Raw genomic sequence first — 14,534 nt, forward strand, 5'->3', positions numbered from 1 at the left:
AGGCAAGAGCCCACCATGGCAGTTATGTATTTCTGAGTGTTTACGTATTGCTTAATTTGTTTCTCTCCACCACATGGGATTGAACTCTCACTGAGAGATGACTGGCAAACATGAAGGAGGAGGAAAAGTCAGTTTTCAGCACTTTATGGTAGCATGGAGCGCGCTGGCAATTCCCCCGCCACTACAGACAATTCTGCTTTGGAAACAAACAGGGAAATTATTCTCTGTGTTTAGCCCTCTGTGTGTCATCTGAATTCACAAGTTGTTTATCACTGCCTCTTGACTGTTGCTTGTTGTTGTCATGGCCAACTGGGTGCTGTAGCTGCCTGACAGTAGCCTCAGAAGCAGATGGTGGCATGTCGAGGGTCAACACGCCTCACCTCCAAACAACAAATGCAATTATCGATACAGTAATCGCAGCCTTGTATTGACTGATCCGGCGAAACCTCGGCATGATGAACAAAACAGTTACTGTACCTTGAAACACTCTTGATGAGATAAGAGGAATGTCTGCTCATCCTCAGCCCCCACACCTCCCCATCAGAGCAGAGCTGTGGGTTGTGCCTGAAACAGGGAGGAATATTGTATTGGATCCATACCTTCATTAATCATACATGCCTTTGAGTAAATTCACAGCTCAACAGATTTAATAAGAGACGTGTTGGTAGGCCCAGGCAGTCTATGTGCCTCGTATATACCAGTGTAAGAGAGATCATTATGGAAATTCTCTGAGGGAGGTGAACTTTAATAACTGCTCAAAATAAATCAAGAGGCGATATGAAAATTGACAGGCGTTTCTCCCCTTCCAGACTTCAGGTAGAGTGCGGAATTGAAACAACACCCAGCGTCGGAACATCTCAAGTAATATTGCTTCTTGAGGGAGATTTTGATTATGGAGGTTAGAATATTATGTGCCTCCGCTTTGGGTAATCATGTAGTGCTGCAGCCATGATACTATTGCAATAAATCACAGTTTATGATAATGACTCAGGAGGAAATGGCAGGACACCTATGCATCCGGAACACGACTGAGTGACGTTCATGAATATTCAACGGCGACGCCTCGGTTTGTTTTCCGAGCTTTGCCGGGCGCAGAGTTCCACGGCGACGTATGTGATAATGTGCAGAGATGTAAAAGTCTGCAGCGGACGACAAAACACAGATGACCTTTCTGAACAAATCTATGGTGACCTTAGGGCATGAATGCAAATTTTAAGGATGACTGATACAATTTCAAAGGGCAGCAGCAGATGGAGACTATCTTAGCTCCCAGGGTTTCACTAATGTATGTTCAGATACGTGGTGCAGGTGTCTGTTCTCGCCCCAAAAGTGAATAAAAGGGGACTTTTTGTTAATGTGTTAAAAAGGGAATAAAGATATGTGTTTCTTCTATCTGAGAGTTACTTTAAGGTCACATCAATACAGAAGAAAGAGGCAGCTGTTTAAGCTTCAACAAGTGAAATGGAAAGACTTGTCGTCAGCTCGAGCTTAATTTCGGAGCTCGTGCCATGATAATTTCTATCATCATTCTGTGAGCGATGCCTCTTATTTAACCATGACCACGGCCTTGCTCTGCTCTGATGCTGATCAAATTATTTAATTTGTCTAGCCCAGTCTGTGTGTTGTAATTTGTCAGTATAAATAAAAATGTTAAATGTACATATGTCACACAGTCTCTATCTCTGTATGTACAGCCTAGCAGTACTGTAACATTTTGTCCACGGCTGAGTGCAAATATTAAAATGTGGAGGCATAGTTTGTTAGACCAGGCAGAGTTCAGAGGGCTCAGTTCATCTTTCTCATGCCCTGAGGAAAGAATTTTTGTTTCTCTGGGTTGGACTTGTGCCTAGAGAGGCGTTTGCAACTGTGTAGAAGCTGAAGAGGTCTTTTGCTGGGATGGGATGATAGAGGGTCTTTAGGACCCCCTGAGAGACTCATTATTTCTTAAACTGTTTGAGAAAGTAAAGGTTTTTCTTGCCTTTCTCACCAAACTGTCTAAGGTGTGTAGATCCTCTGCTGCATCCTCCTAACATCTACAACCAGTTCATTGGTTTTGCTAACATTCAGTAAGAGAATGTACAGCATTATAGTTTGGCGTCCAGGCTCTGACCTCATCACCCCCTCTAGGAAGCAATGATGTCACACAACAAGGAATGGGGAACAATATTAACTTCCTGCTCAAGTGGAAGATAGACTCAGAGCCTACAGGTGGATGCTGGGGGGGAGGTGGGGCATTGGAAACGCTATATAAGTGGCTGCAACAGTAGCAATGGCAGCAAGACAGTGTGAGCAGAGAGATTGGCTTAAATGGTTAGGGTTAGGGTTAGGGTTAGGGGTTAGGGCGCCATGACTATTATGGTGTGCAGGATATACATTACAGTGAGGGTTGCTTCATTTCAGCTGCAGAACTTTGTTAGGTGTCATACGCTTTTCTCTCTCCCCCTGTTTTCACAGCATAACACAAGCAAATGGCATACTCAATTTGTGCATTTAATCATTTGCATTTCAATGTTTTTGCCCGACTCTCAAAACTGATGAGTTTGAAGGCCGTATTTAGTCTGAAATACCAAATATGCTAAATAGATTATTTTAAAGCTGTGGAAAGTCTGAGAGTCCCTGTAAATCATCATGTAGTGTACTACATGTACTGTTAGTTGATTACAATGTGGGCTAGAATGACCTTTCTGCTGCTCTGCATTTCTGCTTTAACATACTGTACTCAGAGTTGAGAGTTGGCAATTTTCAGTTAGCAGAGAGTTTTTTGTTTTTTTTAACAACTGGATGTTTTTTGGAATATATTTTATGCAACAGAAAACTAAATATGCTCCTCGTCATTTCATGTTTTTTCATATTTTGCATTTAGTCTATAAACACATTTGCCAATTAAAGCAGCTTACTAGCACCTGCAGAGGCTGTGCTCATAATAATATTGGAGGACTAGTAAAGAGATGATAACATCAGTGAGATTAGTAAATCAAGCTACTTGCTACTGCAGCACATACACAAATCACTCTTTTTTTCTTTCGTGCTGTGTTTCATCCTCAACTATTGATTAAATGTGAAGCTGATGATAGGACCACTGCAAATGTGTGGCCCCAATAAAACACGCATAAAGGACGGCAAGCACAAAATATGATAATGTTGACATTGGAGAGAATCATCATTACGATCATCATATACTTGGACTATTGATTTGTGTTTGGCATGATTCAATCGATCATTGAAGTGCTGCTCATAAAATAACATTATAAAATATTTATTCCTTTCCTCTTCAAACAAGAAAGTACAGCTATTAAAACAGCGTCCTGACCTGTCACCTTACAATAGGGTTTAAAATAGGAAAATGAAACATAGTTTTAGTGTGTGACTGCTGCACCCTCCCTCTGGGGATTTGATGGAAGAGCTGACAAGCGGTGCCATACTTCCAGGACTGTCCCTGAAGGTGCCGGGGTGAGCATTAAAGCAGGCACAGCAGCGATGGACCTTATTTTAGTCTGTGGGAGTCGATAAAGCCGGGATTTCTGAATCACACATTTGCAGAGACGCGGCGAGTGAAAAGGAGGGTCACTTCACTCAAGACGAGCTCTTCAGATGGAAATGCGGGAGATTGAAGAAAAGAAATGAATTAAGAACGGGCCGTCTTTGTCTCTGCCGGACTAGAATTTCAAGGACTTCTTTCCCGCTGATCCTATTCAAGAAATAGACTCTTAATAAAATCTGTCACACCACCGTGCCTCTTTGAACTTACACGCTGGTGTCCTGAGTGCTTAACATTCTTGAATTAGTGTGGCAATGTCATTCTTTTATCATTGCTTACTGCTTCTTTTTTTTTCCTTCACTTCAAAATATGTATCTATAAAACGACTTGTTAGGAAGCATGTATTGGTACACAACTTAAAAAAACCAACCCAATAGCAGACTTGAATAACTGCTTTGTTTACCGTCCTTCTCAGAATCATTTGGCTGAGTTAAATATTCTGATCCCGCAACCCGCCGAACCAAATGATACAATGTATGTGTGTGTGTGTTTGTATCTGTTTACTGTAACTCTTGACATTCTGAATAACAATTGTGCCCATTTAAGCAAGAAATATAACACAATTAGTCACACTAATTAATGTCCTTTCTCCAATAAGAACACTTAAAGTCTCTAGCGCCTAAATTATTCATTTGCAGCAAATCAAGCTTGTTTGTAATTATTTTCTACAGCTTTGTTGGATTATTTTTGATACTAGAGTGATTTTTGAACAAGCATGCGGAATAGCAATGAAAAAGTCATTATTTAAGTCAGCATGTCAGTTTTTTTGAAATGACATACTGTAGCTTTATTTTTTGCACAGGGAAATTAATGGAAGAAAGACTATTTAAAATTGCCTGGAGCAGTCGCAGGCTGCTCGAAACTGCCTTTGAAAGCGTATATGCTTCTTTTTTAAAAAAACATTTTTTTGTTATGTTGTGTTGTGGTTCTATTCCAGTCAGGCTGTCCTCAGAAACATCTCAGTGAACAAGCTAAAAGATGAATCATGAGCTTATAAGATTCAATAAAAGAATATACAACAGCAAGTAGCAAGACTGTATATGTAGGGCTGAATTACTCATCACATACAGCAGAGCATCTGTTATCATCAGTTCCCAAAGGCCCTATTAGAAATGATTCAATGAGTAAACCTTTGACTTTCATCTTCTTCTCAAGTTTGTTTTTTTTTCCTTCTAGGACCATGATCTTCAAGGCTACTTTTTCTTTTTTACATTACCAATCAATGTAGGTAGAAACACTCAACCTGCATATCATGTCTGAATGCCATCTCTTAAATCAAATACTTCTCGTCACTCCTTTCTATATTTATTTGTGCTGGCCGTCATACACAAGAGGAGCCCAAGGTCAAAGAAAGTATCATCTTGCCAATGCAAGAAATCCTCACCTCTGATAACAGCAAATACCAAAGCTGCAGAGGCCACAGACAGCAACCGCAACTACAGAAAGGGAGAAACCTCAGTGAACTTTCCCCACACTGAACCAGCCTGTGATTGATTTTCTACACAGATCTCTAAACGGGTGTTACTCTCCTATCTGTAACAGTAATGAATTTCATTATAAGGCAATGGAACACACAGAGAGATGGAGATGCTGGCCTATGGCAGAAAAGAGAGAGAGAGAGAGAGGAGGAGATAAAAAAAAAAAGAAAAAGAAAGGGAGAGGGAGAGGAAGGCGGGGCTGTCATTCAGAGCCTGTCTGTCAATACTGACAACTCATCTCCCCTCTGGAGGCTTAAATAACAGCCAACCGCAGAGCAATTATAAACGCTGCCTACTGTTTTTAGGCGACCTATATATTCCTCTGTGTACATCAGTGTGTTGTGAAGGCATGTTTTCTAACATACATGTAAATAAAGACGTACAAGTTTCCACTCTACTTCCTTCTCTAGCGTGTTGTAACCCGGGTGGCTCGTAACCACAGTGACCAAAGACATCCCGAGGCTGTGGATGTATCCCGGCCTCAGTGAGTCAGGACACACGATTGTGTGACTCATCGCCTTTCTTGGGGCTAAAAAAGCCCTTTCATCATTATCTCCCACTCTCCCTAACCCTCTGTCTTTCTCCCCACCCCACCCCACCCTCCACCGCCCTCCTTATTTTGCACTTATCTGCACCTCAGCTCTTCCCAGGTAAATAAAAGGTTGTTTTTAAAAAAATGTTTTAACTGGACCCCGAGGGAAAGTGTTTGTCGTCTGATGCTACAGAGAGGTGCCGGGGCATTGTGTTGACTTGCAAGTCCCCTTATTTTCATATCTACTCTACCCTTCTGTTTGGTTGCTAAGGAAGTAAATTGCAGCCCTATCATTTTGTGGTCATTGGTATTCATGAAGGGCTGGGTCAGGTACCCTATGAGTGATTGGCGCTCATGAATAAGCCAAATGCCACTAGAAGACTCGCAGGAAAACGGTTCCTCCGATTCTGTTAAAGATTTCAATCTCGAGTGGACAGCAGCTACAGTGTATTGCTTGTAATACTCTGAAGATATTCAAAAGGTTACATTGGTTATTTATTTATGCTTTATCATTATGGAAATCAATTTTCTAGATTTTCACTACTGGACCAGCCATTCCTACCTGGAGCTCCGTCATTATTTATGCACTTCCATTTCCTCCTTAACAAAATTGATTTGGCTCCATTCTCATTGTGTTGCCCCCCAGAAATGATTTCCCAGATGGGGCATAATGTCATACAAAAATATTAGGTTAACACTTAACATGGACTCTGGAGTAATTTTATTTTGAAATAGTGCTCGATAAATTGGTTTCCTGTTCCGTGAGTAGATCAAATATTGTCAGACTAAATGATTGCTGCACAAATGGACACAATGGGTCTCCATGAATGCTGTATCACACTGTCATGAAACTCTTCACCAGGTATTGCATAAACAAGGTCATATTGAATCATATTGAATTTTTCAAATATATACAGATATTTTAGAAATATTAAGGCAATCCTTTGTCTGCACACAGTCCTAGGTCCCCTATTAACCATATAATTATTGACAGATTTGAATAATTATCATAGAATAAAGGTGTAGCATAGTATAGATCAGTGGCGGCTGGTGACAAAAAATTTGGGGGGGGGCGCAGTTTGATGGTTGGTGGTCCTAGGGTTAGTGTCAAATAAGCCGTAGCACCACCTCATACCGTAGGAAAAAAATTAAAATAAGAAAGGAAAACCAATCTAAAAACAACACAACACACTATAATGTCCCCTGGTTTGTCCCAGTATGGTATCTCAGACCCACAGAGAGAGGAGTAAAAAATTATAATTAGACATGATAAAATTCACTCACATCACCTAAAGTTACCAGCAGTTAAGCGAGTTACCAATAAGGTAATATGCTTAAAAAAAGACACCACCTATATTTGAGTTATTGTGTCTTCAGTCCTGATTTCACTGTAATCTGTTAGTTGTTGCAATACCTAAACATGACAATAGATGGCGCATTAAGCACTATACACTGCTGTGATTAAGCATAACTTATTTTAATAATGAAATGTACCCAAATCAACTGTAATAGTCAACATTACTTCCATCATTTCTTATCCTGCATTTATGCATTTTAGTTTTTTACACTTCATAGTTATGTCTTTTATAAAGTATTTACAGTATTAATAACAGGAATGTAGCTACTACCTGATCTTTTATATGTCCTGTTGGAGCTGCTGGATGCAGCCACTGAATGAATCTATGTTCCTCTTCTGGAGCTTGGCATAGAGGAGGTCCACATGTGGCCAGATGTGGTGAAACAGCTGCAGACAGAGCTCAGCAATGCTAAGTCTGCTAAAAAACAACTTAGCTCCATGCTATTGTCTCGATGGCTGCAGCTTTCTGTTTGCATTTTTTCAGAGAGATGTTTAGGTCTCATTCCCCTGTCGTTGTCCACAACGTTTCGGTGCTGACACTTTGAAACAGGAAACAGATAAAGCAATAAAAGGAATAAGTCACACTGCATCCAGCTAGCCAGCTCCGTTTATCATAACAGCAGCGGGAGAAGCTCACCTGCTGCTGAAGCCGGTCAACAAGTCTTGTGAAATTATGTTTTTGTAGAGAAATTACCAAATAAACTTCTTGAATTTCCGCGGCTCCACTTTAACGTCATCTCCTAAACCTACCGTCAGCAGGAGTTTGGGTGACAGCAGCTGACGGGAGGGCGTGAATGACAGCCGGAACTGTCCAATCACAGTAGATTAAAAAACATGAAACAACAACAATTCGCTGCCAATAAAAGTGGGCGTTGTGACGCAGGCCAATGAGAGAGCAGCCTCAGGTCATGTGCTTGTCAAAAGTATGAGGGCTTGCATTGACTCCCATTAGGCCGGCGCCCCGCATACAGGAAGTACATATATAAAAATTAATAAAATACCATTTGGAATCGATTTATAATGAATTCTGACAGGTGCTGAGAGACTAACAGGCGCATTTTACAACCAAATACTTTTTATTTCATAATGATTTAGCATTATCTAATTAATTTATATTTAATATGTTTAAGTAGACTTTCTCTAGATTATTGGATGGGGCGGCGCCCCAGCGCCCTGCATTGACCAGCCGCCACTAATATAATACTGAAAGTATCAAAAAGGAATGGAAAATAATGTGTCGCAACCTCCAATTCAAACCAGCACCTCAATATTTAGACTAATCTCCTCTATATATTACATTAGCATATAAATATTAATAATCTAGTTGAACACCGTATTCCTTTGTGTTTGTGAGTCTACAAATATTCAAAGTCTAAATGATTTGCCTGCAATTATAACGCCTCTGTGCTCACATTTGTGCATTGTGAACTGTTTGTGTAGTTGACATGCTGCTGAAATGGCTGTGGGCCCGGATAAACCAGTTGCTAAATCACTGGATGAACACACGTCCATTGCCTTGAGTCAAGCTGAGGCGTTTTTGTGTTAAAGTGCAATTACTCTTAGCCTTAAAGAAGCCTCCTTCAAAATTCTTCTGTTGGTCAGTGGCTCATGTTCCTCCCTCAACCATAACAAATCCCAACATCTATCCTCCTTTTGTCCTACCGCTTTTTAATCCTTCTACTTCACTGCTGTCCTTATCTCCTGTTCTCACTTAGTCACTCTAATCCCGTCGCTCTGTCCTCCCTTTTCTTTTCTTTTTTTTATAGCTTTTCAAGAGTAAATTCCATTTCTTCTCTTTTTATTCAGCTCTTGTTCTTTCAGTCTGGTCTTTTGACCTTCTGTCTTGCATTTTTCTATCTTTCTTCTTTATTTTTCTTGTTCTCCCACCGTTGTTCGCTCTTGTTCAAACTGTGCTTCCTGACGATGCTCTTGATGTCTCCGTCTCACTCCTTCCCTCTTCTCTATCCTTCTCACCTCTTGTTTATTCATTACTCCGACACTGCCACTGGCCTTCCAATCTGGCACCTCTCCTCCCTTTACCCACTACCTCCTACGGTCCACTTCTGTCCTGACCTTTCCTCCCTTCACCTCAGGCGGCTGCTCCCCCCTCGACCCCTCAGCTATACACTTTGCATACATCTCATTAAACTATGCACTTTGACCAATGCATGTTTAAATATTGGCTTTAATTCAATCCTAACTTGTTTCCTCTTAAAAAAGCCTGACAACACAAACACTGACTTGTCCTCTCAAGTACAGCAACACAAAACACACACACACACACCCCCTCTCTCTCTCTCTCTCTCTCTCACTCTCTCTCTATCACACGTACGCCCGTGCACATGTTGACGGCTTGTCGCCCCGGTGACGTGACTGCACAGAGGTGACACTGCGTCTGTCACTCTGACAGCTGGCATTTCACAGCGATCCACTAACTGCGGTACTCACAACGCAGACAGGAGATAGATAGAACGAGATAGAAAGGGTAAGAGAGAGAGGAAGAGAGAGAGAGGGGGGGTGGGGGTGGGGGGATGGTAGTTGTATAAAGCAAAGATCAGCAAAACAATAAAATAAAACGCCACAACAGACATTTTTGCTTTAATATTTCCGCCCTTATCTTACCCTTGTCCGTGAAGATAAAGGTAAAGTGCATGAGCTCAGTGCTGTGCTTCATAGTGACACGCAGTATGTTTGAAGGACGCTTTGTGAAACATTAAGGGATGAGTTTTAAAGCAAATTCTAAGTGGCAAGCTTTGTTAATAAAGCCATATGGGCACTTAAAAGCCTTATCTGTAAATTTGACCACATAAATTGCAAATGAATTATAACTGAACCATTATATGCCATATGTGCAGTTTGATAAGTTTGTTGGTTAGCGGAAGAACAAAAAATCGTACTAAATGTGTTTAAATTGCCCTTGATTACAAAAAGCATCATGGCTAAAGTAATCACAATTAAATGGACGGGAAACGTGGTGGCTGACGCACACCTGGAAATCAATGCTGATTTATTCACTTCTGTTTTGCACTTGAATCCCGTTCCCTGTACCACCTGCAGCGCTGAACAGCTGGAGCTGCATATCGAACACACAGAACCCGGCTAACATGCGAGGGTGGCATATTAATTGCGTGAAGGCATGGAATCGGAGGGAAAAACAGAGTGATGTATTTAGTGTTGTCTGCAGCCCAGTCGGAGATGAGTGGAACAAGATAAGATGATTAGATGAAGAAAGAGAAGTGTTGCAGCTCAGGAGGAATGCATGGAGAGGCAGATGGACAAAATCATCTAGATGGTTGGGACCACTCTGGGGTGTGTCATGGCTTCAAAGGCAGTCAGCAACAAGCATATGGTATTTGAAAGGAGGACAGGTTAGGTCTGCTGGGTGCTCCATTGTCACTAGAGAGGACATTTTGAACTGTTATCACTCAGTAGAACCCTGTGGGAGAGAGGCTTACTGTAAGAGGCTCGTACAAAGCTGAAGAGCTGTGAAGATGAGCATGTAGAGTACTGGCTATGTGGCTCACCTTCTGCTCAGCACTATGGATATATATATATATAAAACTCTTGAGTCTTATACAGTTTGCATTCTGAGTAAGAACAGCTGTGTTTTGTTACACTCCTGCTCCTCCACGCCATCACCGTTGGGCATTCAACATAAATGACACACTACTTTGTGCAGTGGTACTGAATGTTGGCAGTGGATGTAAATCATATTGCCCAGAGCCGACACACATGAACGTAATTTATTGGGACACTGAGCTGCTGTAGATTTATACAGAATGGTTACACATGCAGCTAAAGTTGTTTTTCATGCAGTATCAAGAACATGCACAACAGCATTTTACTACAGTATTAACAATGGGTTAAAAAAATTAAAAAAAAAGGAAATATAACAATTAAGCATACTTGTGTATTGCTACTACTACTGAATATGTATTACAACAGAGTTGCATAAGTAAAACAATAAATAGCCTGTGTAATAACCATATTTATAGAGGAAACCTAATTTGGCTTTAATAACAGTTGAGAATAAATAATAAATAAATAATAATTCTATCTACATTATGGCTATGAAACAGAAAAAAGTCTGGAGCCTATTAACAGAAAGAGCAATTTCAGACCTATGGAAATTCAAGTCATAACCGAAATAAAGTGCCCCGGCGCACTCGAGAATGAAGTTCAAAAAGTAATTGAGGGAGGTATCAGAAGATGAGAAGCACGGTATAAGTGACCTACAAGAAAACTTGAGTCATTATGTTGCATTGAAGAGCGAAAAAATCCTGAAAATAAAAAGAAAGTGTCAGCTGGGACACAGAACTCTGCAAGGATCCCTTTAAATTGGTCCAAAATCACTCTTCACAGGAGAGAATAGAGGTAGTCTGAAAGCAACAAAGTGGGGCATACAAAACACCCGACACACACACAGACTGAGAAAGTCAGTAGAAGTTAATGTTTTTCAGATGATTTTTTTGCCCACCAAAATGGAATATTATGTAAAAGTCCAAGGTCATCTGGAAGGTTAACAACAGTGCTCCAGGTATTGGAGATTTGTATGAGGCTCATGAAAGAGGAAGAAAATACCTGGTAATGGTTGAGACCAGGGGCTTCATTTACAAAACTGTGGGCAGGAATCACATCAAAATGTGGGAACACAAAGTGGTTATGCACAAGAATATTGATTTAAACAGTACACATGTCCTGCACTAGTTTCATTTTATAAATCACAATCAACTTGAAATTAAGCCCACAGGAGAGAGAGAGCATCTTGTCCTACCCTAGTAACAGACCCTAGCAACATAGTTGCCTTTAAATAGTCAGTAAAACACCCCAAAGGACATGATGACAAACATGGCTAATGCTAACAGAGAGGTTTTATTGGGGAGGTTGAGGCAAGAAAAATATATATTGTTTGGTAGACTCACTGTGGGCATTACAAATGCCAAACAGGCTTTAGAGAGGCAGCATGTGGCGGATGCAGTGAATGCTACTGGCTCAGAAGGTCAGACCCTCTCCGAAATAAAAAAAAGAAGTGGTCTGACTTAAAAATAGAGTGTTTGTGCTACTGGCGGGGGGAAAGGGGACACCGGAGCTCAATTGATGAGCGGACTTGCAAGGAATTATCAGGAAATCCCTCCATGGTGGATGTTATGTGGAGTGGAACGTGGAGCAGGTGGATTGCAAATGCAGAGGACAGGAGGATGCAGGAACTGGAGAATGCTATTTAATGGAGGTTACCTGCAGGCGAAGCAAAACTGAACAGGACAGAACAAAACCGAGCTTCACTGCACAAAGCAGAATAAAGTGAACAGAGGAGCTGATTGGCTGGTTAAGATACAGGGAGCAGGGCAAGGCTAACAAGACTGAATGCAGGGCAGGTGAGGACAAAACTGGCTGAGGAAAACAAGAAAAAACTCAAAAGGCAATAGTTGCTTTAGGGTGAGGTCAAATTAACCTTATCCATGAGTTAAATAGAAGTGTATAATATAATCATGCACAATCTTTTTAATATATAAACCATCATAAATCAAACTGTCCCAGAATAACATAAACATAACTGAACAAACACAGCAAATACACTCCTGCATTACATTTCCAACCTTTACCATGAAGACTACAAACATAAATTGCTGTTGACATAAATGTGAACCAATAAATCTGTTAAGCGGAGCAGCCTGTATATTACGACTGCATGTAACAACATAAAGAAAGACAACTGTTGCCCAAAGATTCTGTTCATTTTTATACTTAGTTTCTATGAGAGTCAATGTAGCAGGTAAGAGTATCTCAAGGTAATTAAATATAATCTGCAACCTCTTATCTGACAATTACAAACAAGCAAAAAAGCCTAAGGCCATCTGGTGGACTGGTGGATAGACATAAAGCCAGACTGGGACATGACCACAGCAGTAGAGTAGGTGGAGGGGGAAAGATATAACCTATGCAAGATGCTTCGGATGACCCACATAATTATTATTCCCATGTTCGACAGGACAGTTTTACCCATTATTTTTAGTCGCTGTGTGTTCCAGCGCTGAGCTCAGTGTGTCCAGAGCTGCTGCCTCCGCTGCTCCCCGCACATCTCAACCCTCCAGCAGCTGTGTCGCCACAGATGCAGGTTGCCAGGGAAAATAAGAAATAAGACTTCTCATCTTTGCAACTTTTATTATATTACTTTTTTTACAATTAATATATGCATTCTATATACTGTGTACTCCTTATCAATATCTTACACATCCATTCCATTCCCTTCTATTTTATACTTAAAATTTAAATCTGCTAGCGACTTCTTACATTTTCCATTTTTCTTCTTTTGTATATTCATTCTTTCTTTTATTTAATATTATGGGTAACTTGTGTGTATTTTTGTGTATATGTAAGACTTCTACACACCACAACAACAACACAATGCAAATGTCTAGTATGTGTTTCCCTCTGTGTACTCGGCAAAAAACGGGTTTCTGATTCTAATAAGCCGTTCACTGAAGGATCTACATAATATATAGTGTTATGGCTATACATACATTATGTTTTTACAGGCGATGCATCACATCCACATGCTGGCACACAGCAGTGGCACTTGGCTCAAACGCCTGTGAGGGTTGAGTGGCTCTTTTGCAACAACAGATATCTCAGTTTTATTTTATGATCCTAAATCTGTGTGTGTGTGTGTGTGTGTGTGTGTGTGTGTGTGTGTGTGTGTGTGTGTGTGTGTGTGTGTGTGTGTGTGTGTGTGTGTGTGTGTGTGTGTGTGTGCGCGCACTCCAGGGAGTATCAATCAAATGTGTTTGTTTATTCATTTTAAGAATGGGTTTTTTTTGTTTTTGCAAATAAACTCTTCATGTAATATGTAAAAGGTAATAGTTCCCTTTATTTCACACAACCGATCAATTTCCAATCCATTTAATCCTTCTTCCATCAGAGTCACAGTTTCACATTTTTCCAGTTTATGTGTGTAGGCATGGGTGAGAGTTTCCATGAAGGAGCGCATATTTACCCAACTGTTGGCATAGGAAGTGGTGCATGCCTTCTTTTGTGCACATGTAACGGTTATAAATGAAGCCTCAGGAGCAGATAATGCAGTAAGAATAGTCACTGTCTCTTTACCAGTATGCTTTTAAGCGCCTATAATTGACGTCCCACAGGTAAATGCATCACTTACAATTGCAAAAAAAAAAAGAACTATTATGAACCAACGTCCTGACAAAATACAGGAATACCTGGCTTCTCAGGGTGGTTAAATGATACAGCCAGGAAATGGTGTAATAGACCTGAAAGACGCAGTTGGCTCAGCACCACACAGCCTTCTGTGGGTAGATTTTTATTCCGTCTGTGTACAAAATGCCACTGAAATCATGTTAAAACCCATTTTCGAGACAAAATGTGCAAAATTTAATATGCTTCATAATATTGGATTGGTACTTACCAAAGCATGACAGCGCCTGAAAATTGCTATCATGGCAGGGTGCACAATCTCTGTAGCATTTTCAGTGACAATGGAGGTAATCATTAGGCCATCAAAGTGGCTTGTTGGGAGAGGCAGCAACAACAAAAAAAGGACACTCAGATATTATACTCTCACTTTGTTCTAACATACAGATGAAACTAATTATAAGATGAGTTAGATAGAAT

Source organism: Scomber scombrus, chromosome 23 (genome assembly GCF_963691925.1).
Source record: "Scomber scombrus chromosome 23, fScoSco1.1, whole genome shotgun sequence".
NCBI lineage: Eukaryota > Metazoa > Chordata > Actinopteri > Scombriformes > Scombridae > Scomber > Scomber scombrus.